An 8,598-nucleotide genomic window follows, 5' to 3' on the forward strand; every position below is an offset into this window, starting at 1 on the left:
GCCTTTCGGAGCTCAGAAAATTGTTCTGTCTGCTTTATAAATTCCCTTTAATTCTAGAGAATATCTATGAATTTTCTCAGGCCATAACACTTCCTTTAAGCCTTGTATAAAAATTCATTTACCAAAATACCCTTTTATCGGCAAAACCGGCTCTTTATTTTATTAAAGCCACTCCACTGGCCTTTTGGTTGTGGGACTAATTTTATAAATTAGTACAACCTTTCAACCATTTAACCTCATTTTTGTATACATTTTTGAGGTCTCTTGCTATTTTAAATAATTACCTCACATGGTATACTTTTTACCGGTAATAACCTCATAAATTCCGTTGAAGCTGCCTCAGGGGTATTTTCATCTTTTCTCTTCATAGAAGAGCTTTAGAATATTATTTCCCATTTTCTAGAATTTTTGTAGAATTCTCTGCGTACTCTTCCATTTTTACCCATGTTGGTCATAACTTTCTGAATTTACAGTTTAGTCCCTTCTTGGACTTAACTTCATTAATCCTCTCTTTGAGGTTTCTAATTTAACCTTTGGCCTGTGTCTAGTCTCTTTTCTCTCTCTCTGGGCCTTCAAGACTTTACCGGAGCCTCTAACTTTATTACACTTTGGCCCCTTAAAACTTTTACTTTGCAGTTTAGTCCCTGAAACTACTTTGACTTCCTTTCTCATCTTTGGGACTTCTGCTAAAAAAGGGTCTGATAGCCTATCTAATTCAGGCTATTACTGGTACTTCTAGGCCCAAAACTTTGGATGTTACAATATAGCCCACGATCAAAAAGGCAATATAAAGTTGACAGTTAGCTAGGTTCAACCACAGAACACGAGAGAGAGAGAGAGAGAGAGAGAGAGAGTGACATTACAGTAAAGTACCATACATTTTATAAATCTTGTTCAACACCACTTGGATGAGAACAGAAAATTATTCACGAGAAGGATATTTGTAACATTATATTGATGAAAGCTAATTAGCTGAATGATAAATAATGGAAAACCATGGAGTTTATGATGCATTCTGTGAAGATTTGTTGGGGAAATATATATTCACCTTAAGTTCCTTTACAACCTTTTGCAGCTTGTAATCCAACGCAATCTGGGTTGATTCTCAAAAAAGGAATCAAATGTCTCACACAAAGAGATTCTTGAATCCTCATTAGCATATACTCCTTCAATCCTAAACATAACTGTTCGGCGAATAGCTTAACTGCAAGCAGATGGGTCGCAAATAGTATAAAAAGTATCGTTTCTTCAGAGACTAAGGCCAAACGAATTAAAAATCATAATTGTGCTCTTGATTAGGTTAAGTGAAATAAACATTGTAAAAGAGGTTGCGTGATGTGATCAGAAAACAAAGATCAAAATTGACATAAAATAAACTTGACTTTGAGACAAATAAGAGTCTAAGGTTATTTTTCACTAATATACTTTATAAAAATTTATTAATAACTTCTCAAATAGTAGATAACAATAAGTTAAATTAGTCCAGGGTTCACAAATATTGACTAAGCATTTTCAAGTCAAAACCAAGTTTTGCAATCTTAATAAACTTCACAATCTCAGAACTTGGACGCCTATTATGCCTCTCAACAAATTGTTTCAGGAATGGTGAGAAGTCCTCTACAACTGGGGATCAAGAAATTCATGTCTACTTTAAATATCCATATATTGTGCACTTGGTAATATTGATTACTCTGACAGCTCTCTGGTGTCATGTTTTAGGGACAATTGAACACAGCGGCTACCAACCGTATTGATTTTTTCAGCAGCCATAACATCTAAGGCCTAGTAATGCAGATTTGGCTGATGTTTGGTGTGTTTACTATATTCTGTATTTTTTTTTTGGAGATTCAACAGTTGAATTTGGGTTGATCCATGTTGCAGGGACAACAGAACTCAATCACTCATATTCATGATGCCCACTGCATAACTCCACAAGGGATGAATGGGATGGTATTTTATTCTAGCATATTTTTGGAGGATCAGGATTGGGATTACTTTTAATTTAACCTTTTTAAATACTGAGAACTGAAGAACGGAGAAAATATTTATTTGAAATTCTCCAATGGCTTATCTTTTTTCAATACCTCATCAACCTTTGATTCTAAGTACGCACACTTCATTATTATTCTATGACATTACTCGGTAATATCCCTTGCATTGTGTCTTACAGCTCTTGAATGTATGCAAAGCTAGGGTATTGCTGGCTATTCTTGCTGTGTATCATTATCATCACTGGCAGGCATTTCAGTGATGACATCCTGCTGCTAATTTTTATGTTTGTAGGCAGAGTTACATTTCTGACAACAAACTAACCCAAATTGTTATGATGTTCAAGATGGCTTTCGAAATATGGTACTAGAGTTACCTCTGAAATTGTTGCTGCTGCTGCTGCTGTGTACTTTTTCTATCCCCAGACTATTCATAACAGTTGTTTCTACATTGTCGGAACAATCCTCTAAAGGATCCTCACATTTACTTGAGATTGGAGCCAAACAACTCAATTCAAGGAACCTTATGCAATAGTTAGGCTAACTAATAGTGAGGTGTAGATGGTCATTTATGTTAAGTGTCATATATTTAATCGAAGTCAAATACTAAACCCTTTATCTGATGAGCATAGGTTCATCCCATTCTGGTATCGCAGGGCCTGATAAAAAGTACCAACCCATATTTTATTCTGCTTTTGATAGAAAGAGAAATGTTACTAACAAGAGAGTTATAGAAGATGAAATGTCATATCTCCAATTGGAACAGCATAAATAAAGATGAAGAAAAACTGCATTCATGGGACAAGATTTTAAATTGAAATAGAGTTAAGCACCTCAATGCCGCTTCATTGGAATTTAAATCATCAAAGGTCCTGTTATAATAATCAGTAACATTTGTACGTGACATGGTCCAGAATAATAGCTTTTCGTATGAACAATTTTTTTTGTGGTTTTTCTGAGTCCATGGACTGTGGCAGCGATGCAATATTCATGCATCCTCTGAGAAGGTAAAATTAACAACACAATCCACGGTTTAATTTCACTGGCATATTGGATGAACCTAAAATGTCCAAGATATGTGAATATGTATTTTTTCTATGGCTATGGAGGGCTTAGTTTATACTCTGTTTGGGGGACAAAATGAAATGAAAGGAAGAAATGATGAAAAAAGTGGTTTCGAGGATGAAAAGTAATTATCATGCCCCTTCTCTGAAAAGTGAAGAAGTTGAAGAAACTGTAGAGTAATTAATTAGAGAGACACGAGAGGCATTGTGAATGAAGGAAACTAATTTCTTTTCCTTCACTATAACAAGAGCCAAAAAAACCTAGATTTAGACTTTTCATCAAAGACCGCTCTCTTGTTCTCTCTCCTTAATCCCTTCATCCATCATTGTCTTCCAAAACAAGTGTTCATGCCACACCTTCTGCATCTGTTCGATAGGCACATTCTTGGTCTCTGGCAGGAAATAGCACACAAACACACTCATCACCAGCACCCCACCCCCAAAGAAGGAAATCCCAAACTTGAAGTGGCAAAGCATGGTCAGAAATGTCTGACCAACAATGAAAGTGAAGAGGAAGCTCACTGCCACTGTGATGCTTTGCCCGGCAGATCGAATCTCCAATGGAAAAATCTCACTCGATACTAACCACCCCTATGGCCACCATGACCATCCAAATCCAGCAACATATATGCATATCATCACCAAAGCCAAGTAAGCATACCCTTTGCTCAATCCTCCATTATCTTTCAGATAAGCTGCCACTATCCCTGCTCCTATACTCTGAGATGCTAACATCTAAATGCCTCCTATTTCAAACAAGGTTCTCCGGCCAAATTTGTCAACAACAAGCATTGATATGAAGGCCGAGCCGGTGCCTACAATGCCAGTCATGGCAGCAAACAAGAGTGAAGCACTTACACCTAACCCTAGTGTTCTAAAAAGCAAAGGAGCGTAGAAGGCTATGACATTGATTCCTGTTACTTGCTGGAAAAATGGTATTGCTATTGCCATTACAAGTTGAGGTCTGTATTTTCGTTTCAGGATAAGCTTGAATGAGTGATCAGTGTTTTTGGATGTTGAACTTGCTTTGATGAGACCATCAAGCTCAGTTTGAACATCGTCAGTTTCTCGAATTCGTTGAAGTATTAGCTCTGCCTTTTAGTGATCTTTACTGTGTTGGATTAGGCTATTGGGAGTTTCAGGGAGGAAAAGTGCACCTAGTGTGAGGATCAAGGCTGGCACTCCTGCCATGGCTAGTGAGATACGCCAACCCCATCCACCTTTGATCTTCTCTGTGCCATAGTTGATAAAATTAGCACACAAAGCTCCAATTCCAATGCTAAGTTGGAACCCTTTGTTGATTGCACCTCTTAGTCTTGGTGGCGCCATTTCTGAGAGAGACAGAGGAACTGACTGCAGAACAAACATTACAAGAATTTCTTAGCATAGGAAAATGGTCGGAATTAAGTGATAGCCAAGTCTATTAAATCCTAAGAAAGCATGTGAACTACAAATGACTCTTCGCCGTGCAATGTTGAGGATTGAGCAACTCTGTCGTTTAAACTAAGCTGTTGAGGTTTTGTGGATGTGTAATTATCTCCTGGCAAGCATGGAGTTTACTGCTACGTCAATTTTCTAAGGTAACATGATACATCAAAAGGAACAGTTTACTCTAATCTTTGGGTAGGAACTAGAAGAAATCAGTGACAAGGTATGGCCTAGTAGGGGGAAATGAGGATGCAGAAAGTCTTAATGAAAACATGTGTCCCTCATATGCCCCCCCCAAAAGAAAAAAGGCGAGAAAATTTTATTATATCTCCTTGAATTACACCTGATTATTAAATTGGGTAAATGTAAAAATAATTTCTTATTACATTTACTCTGTTATGGGTACTGCTCCTGCCATTGTCATAATTTTTTTTTTTCGAGATTGCAATTTAGCGTAGAATTTTTTTCTTCAAAAAGGAGCAGAAAAATCGAATTCGGATTTAAATGAATTTAACATGCAACAATACTCATCCCTTTGGACTAAACCAGCGACATTTCTAATTAAATAAGTAACAGCAAGAGCCTACTTCATCAATCTTCATAGTTTTGCAATAAAAATGATGCTACCAAATATTAAGATGCACCGCAACTGTACTGATCACAAAAATAAATAGTAGCAAATCAAGATCGATCCCATAGAGAACTCAATTAACAGTAATTAGGCAATAAAAATTCTCTTTTCCTTTAAGTTGAGTAAATCAAGATTTAATAAAATCAAGTGAAAAGAAATTAAAACAAAATAAAGCCAAGCTTTCTAAAATTAACTAGAACAAATATTTAAGGGAACAACCTAGAGTTACTAAGCCCTTGTTAGCTTCTTGAACTTTGTTTCACTAAATTGATTAGCTTTAATGTTAAGTTTCTTAATCTACAATTCAATTAGCTACAAGTGCCTATCGGTCCTCTTATAACCCTCTCTTAAATTAATTATGTAATGTCTCACACAATTACCTAAGAGGTTAAAAAATTCGGTCTCACTAATCCACAATTATATGGGACAATTACGTATATTTCTATCCTAATCACAAATTAAATTATCATCCAATCCTATATTACTTAATCTAAGAGCTTAATTAAAATCCCTTTTGTAAAGAAAAAATTTAATTCTCAAATTCACAATTAATGGTGATCAGTCATCAAATGGACAGATAAAGAACAACATTAGGTAAACAAAATTTAACATTAAGCATCCTCAATTCAGTAAAAACACAAATTAATTCACTAGCAAGTTCATAGTTCATCTCCGGTCAAAAAAAAAAAAAAAAGTTCATAGTTCATCTAGGCTGTAAGAGAAAATTAGCTACACAAGAATGTAATCAGTCTCAGCTCTAAAGCCACAATCTCACGTTCAAAAACCATAGTGAAATGCAGGAATAAGGGAAGGAGGAACCGAAACAGAGAAACAGGGAATCAAAATATCAGATATATCTCGAGTGATTCCAGATTGAAGATGAAGAACAGTTGCTCTTCTTGCTCATCCGGTAACCGACGGCGCCTCTCTCTTTTCAGATCAGAAAATCACCGTGCCCAGTCTCTCCTCTCCAGCACAGTCAACTCGGCCTCCAGGATCTGCCGAAGAAGAGGATTCTTCTCCAGCTCTCTCTCTTCGAACCAGTTCGGCGGCTTCCCTCTGTCTCACAAGTCACAATCAGTTCGGCGCTTCAACTTTCTCCCACCCCCTGTTTTCGGCGCCCTCCACGATGATGATGAATAGTCCTCTTAGGTATCCAAAATGTTCTCTCAAAACGCTGCGTCTAGCTTCCGCTGAAAAGATAATAAAAGAAATAATAGAATGAAAAACAAAATAAGAGCTAAAAAAAACTGGAAAGAAAATAGAATCAGAAATATGGATTGGGACTCACGGGCCAGCCAGCCAACCCGCTAACCCGCCATAAAAGAGCAGGTTAGAATTGGCATTTTGTCAGCCCGCCAAGGTGCAGGCTACTCTAGTCTGCACCGCATAACCCGCGGGCTGTGATGGGCTAGCCCGAGGGTTAGCGGGTTGGCACGCCTAACCCGCCATCTTTTTTTTACAAAATATTTTTACATAAATAATATGTTATTATATTTGAAATTTTTTTTCTTTTATTTATATTTCAATTTTCATGTTACATAATACATATGTAAACAAAAAATATTTTTTTAAAAATAAGCATACTATATTTATAGCAAAAATTTAATAACTACAATCAAATATAAGACAATATTTATTACGAAAAAAATGTTTTAGAAAAACATAGTGAATGAAATTTTAAAAAAATAAAATAAATGCACTTCTAATTTATTAAGAGATAGTATTTTGTATCAAACATGGCATTTGTATGAAAAAAATTATAAAATTTATCACTTGATGAGTTGATATTGAATGTTAATCATGTAAAATATTTGTAATGTATTATTTTATATTTGTATTGACTATTTTAAATATGGTTAAACATAATTTATACTTATGATTGCTTTTAAAATTTTATATTACCATTTATTAATTTAAAAAAATTAAATAAAAATAAGATTTGAAAATTGAGAATTAAAAAAAAAAGGCTAGCTAGCTGTAGCGGGTTAGGGTTGGGATTTTTCCAACCCACCAAAATGCGGGTTGCTCCAGCCCGCACCGCATAACCCACGGGGTTGTAGCGGGCTGGCCCGCAACCCGCGGGGAAGCCCGTATTCCCAGTTATAAAAAGAAAGAAACTAAAATGAAAATAAAATTAATATAAACCTTAAAATTAGTATTAACTACCTATATTTATTTTAAATCGAGATATTGATAAGAAAATCTCCCAAATAATACTCAAAATCAAATCTTCCAATTTAATTTTTAAAAAAAATCTTAAAATGTAATGATAACTCTATGAAAATCACTCAAAAGACTCTTTAAATATATTAAAAATGGAGAGTTATCAAAAACCTTGCCTGGTTTGCAAAGCCAACTCCAACACCAAGCAAAAGGCGACCAAGAATGACCATATAGAAATTAAAAAAGCTGCGCCACCAAAGGCTGCACCAGCAAGAAACGCAGCACCACCTGCAGTAATGGAAGGCTTTCTTCCAAAAGATCTAGTGATATACGAAGCTATGAAGGAAGTAAGCAGCCCAGCCACATTGAGCGATGAAGTGAATGTTGTCAGTAGTTGACTGTCAAATATGCAGTAGTTGCTCACTTCTGTGTCCTCCTTCATCTTCTTGTATATCTCTGGGAAGAACTTCACCAGAAATGGCTCCATTGAAGTCACCCCACCCCACCTTCAGATTCATTGCTTTTAGTTCATCAAAGCAGCCATATATTGTGACATTGGTAATAGATTCACGAGTTTGACCTACTCACCCGCGGACTCACTAAGGTTAAGACAATCTCAGTGACACCTCACATTAGCATAAAGCCTTTAACCAACACTTGTGGAGAGTATGAGTTAAGTCTTTAATGGATTAACTTTTTATTTTTATTTTTATTTTTTTTATATGTTCATGAAGGATTCAATACTATTAGGTCGGATATAAACAATATTATGTCTAATTAGGGGTAGCTCTCATAACTTGATTTTTCACACACGAGTCAAATATTGGACCTCGTTTAAGGAGAAACGAACCCTTTTCATTCAAAATCACTGTTAATCTTATCAGACCAATCTTTGTTGAAAAGATTTAAGGTTTCTACTTAAAGCAAGAAACTCACCTGATATGCCAATGTCATAGCCGAAGATGACACCTCCCATGGCAGCCATCATGCAAGATAAGACAACGAACAAGGTTATCTTGCCATTGTTTTGTTCACTTCCGTTTGTGACAGCAAAGCTCAGAGACATCAGATTTTTTCGCTTGAGCTTGACACAGTAAGTAGAAACTGAGGAAGATAGAGCAGTAGGCTACTGTCATAGAACAGCAGGATTATTCTTTGCTGGATCTGAGGATAAGGTCATCACCATTTGGGTTGGAAATTAAACAGTTTCCAACAGTATCCTGGTGGTTTGAATTTTCAATACAAGCAACGTTGTGTTTCGTTGACCTAAATGTTATTTTGTCTTTTTTTCCTCTAATAACGTAATTGGCTTACTTTTCAA

The 8,598-nt window shown here is 35.9% G+C and overlaps 1 pseudogene; it reads right to left on the minus strand.

Annotated features, from left to right (window-relative positions):
- Positions 1 to 3,331: 3,331 nt before the first annotated feature.
- LOC114760608 (hexose carrier protein HEX6-like) lies at positions 3,332 to 8,343 on the minus strand (annotated as a pseudogene).
- Between the last annotated feature and the right edge of the window lie 255 nt (positions 8,344 to 8,598).

The sequence above is a fragment of the Neltuma alba genome, unplaced genomic scaffold, assembly GCF_004799145.2.
Source record: "Neltuma alba isolate B1F8T4 unplaced genomic scaffold, ASM479914v2 tig00001639_pilon, whole genome shotgun sequence".
Taxonomy (NCBI): Eukaryota; Viridiplantae; Streptophyta; class Magnoliopsida; order Fabales; family Fabaceae; genus Neltuma; species Neltuma alba.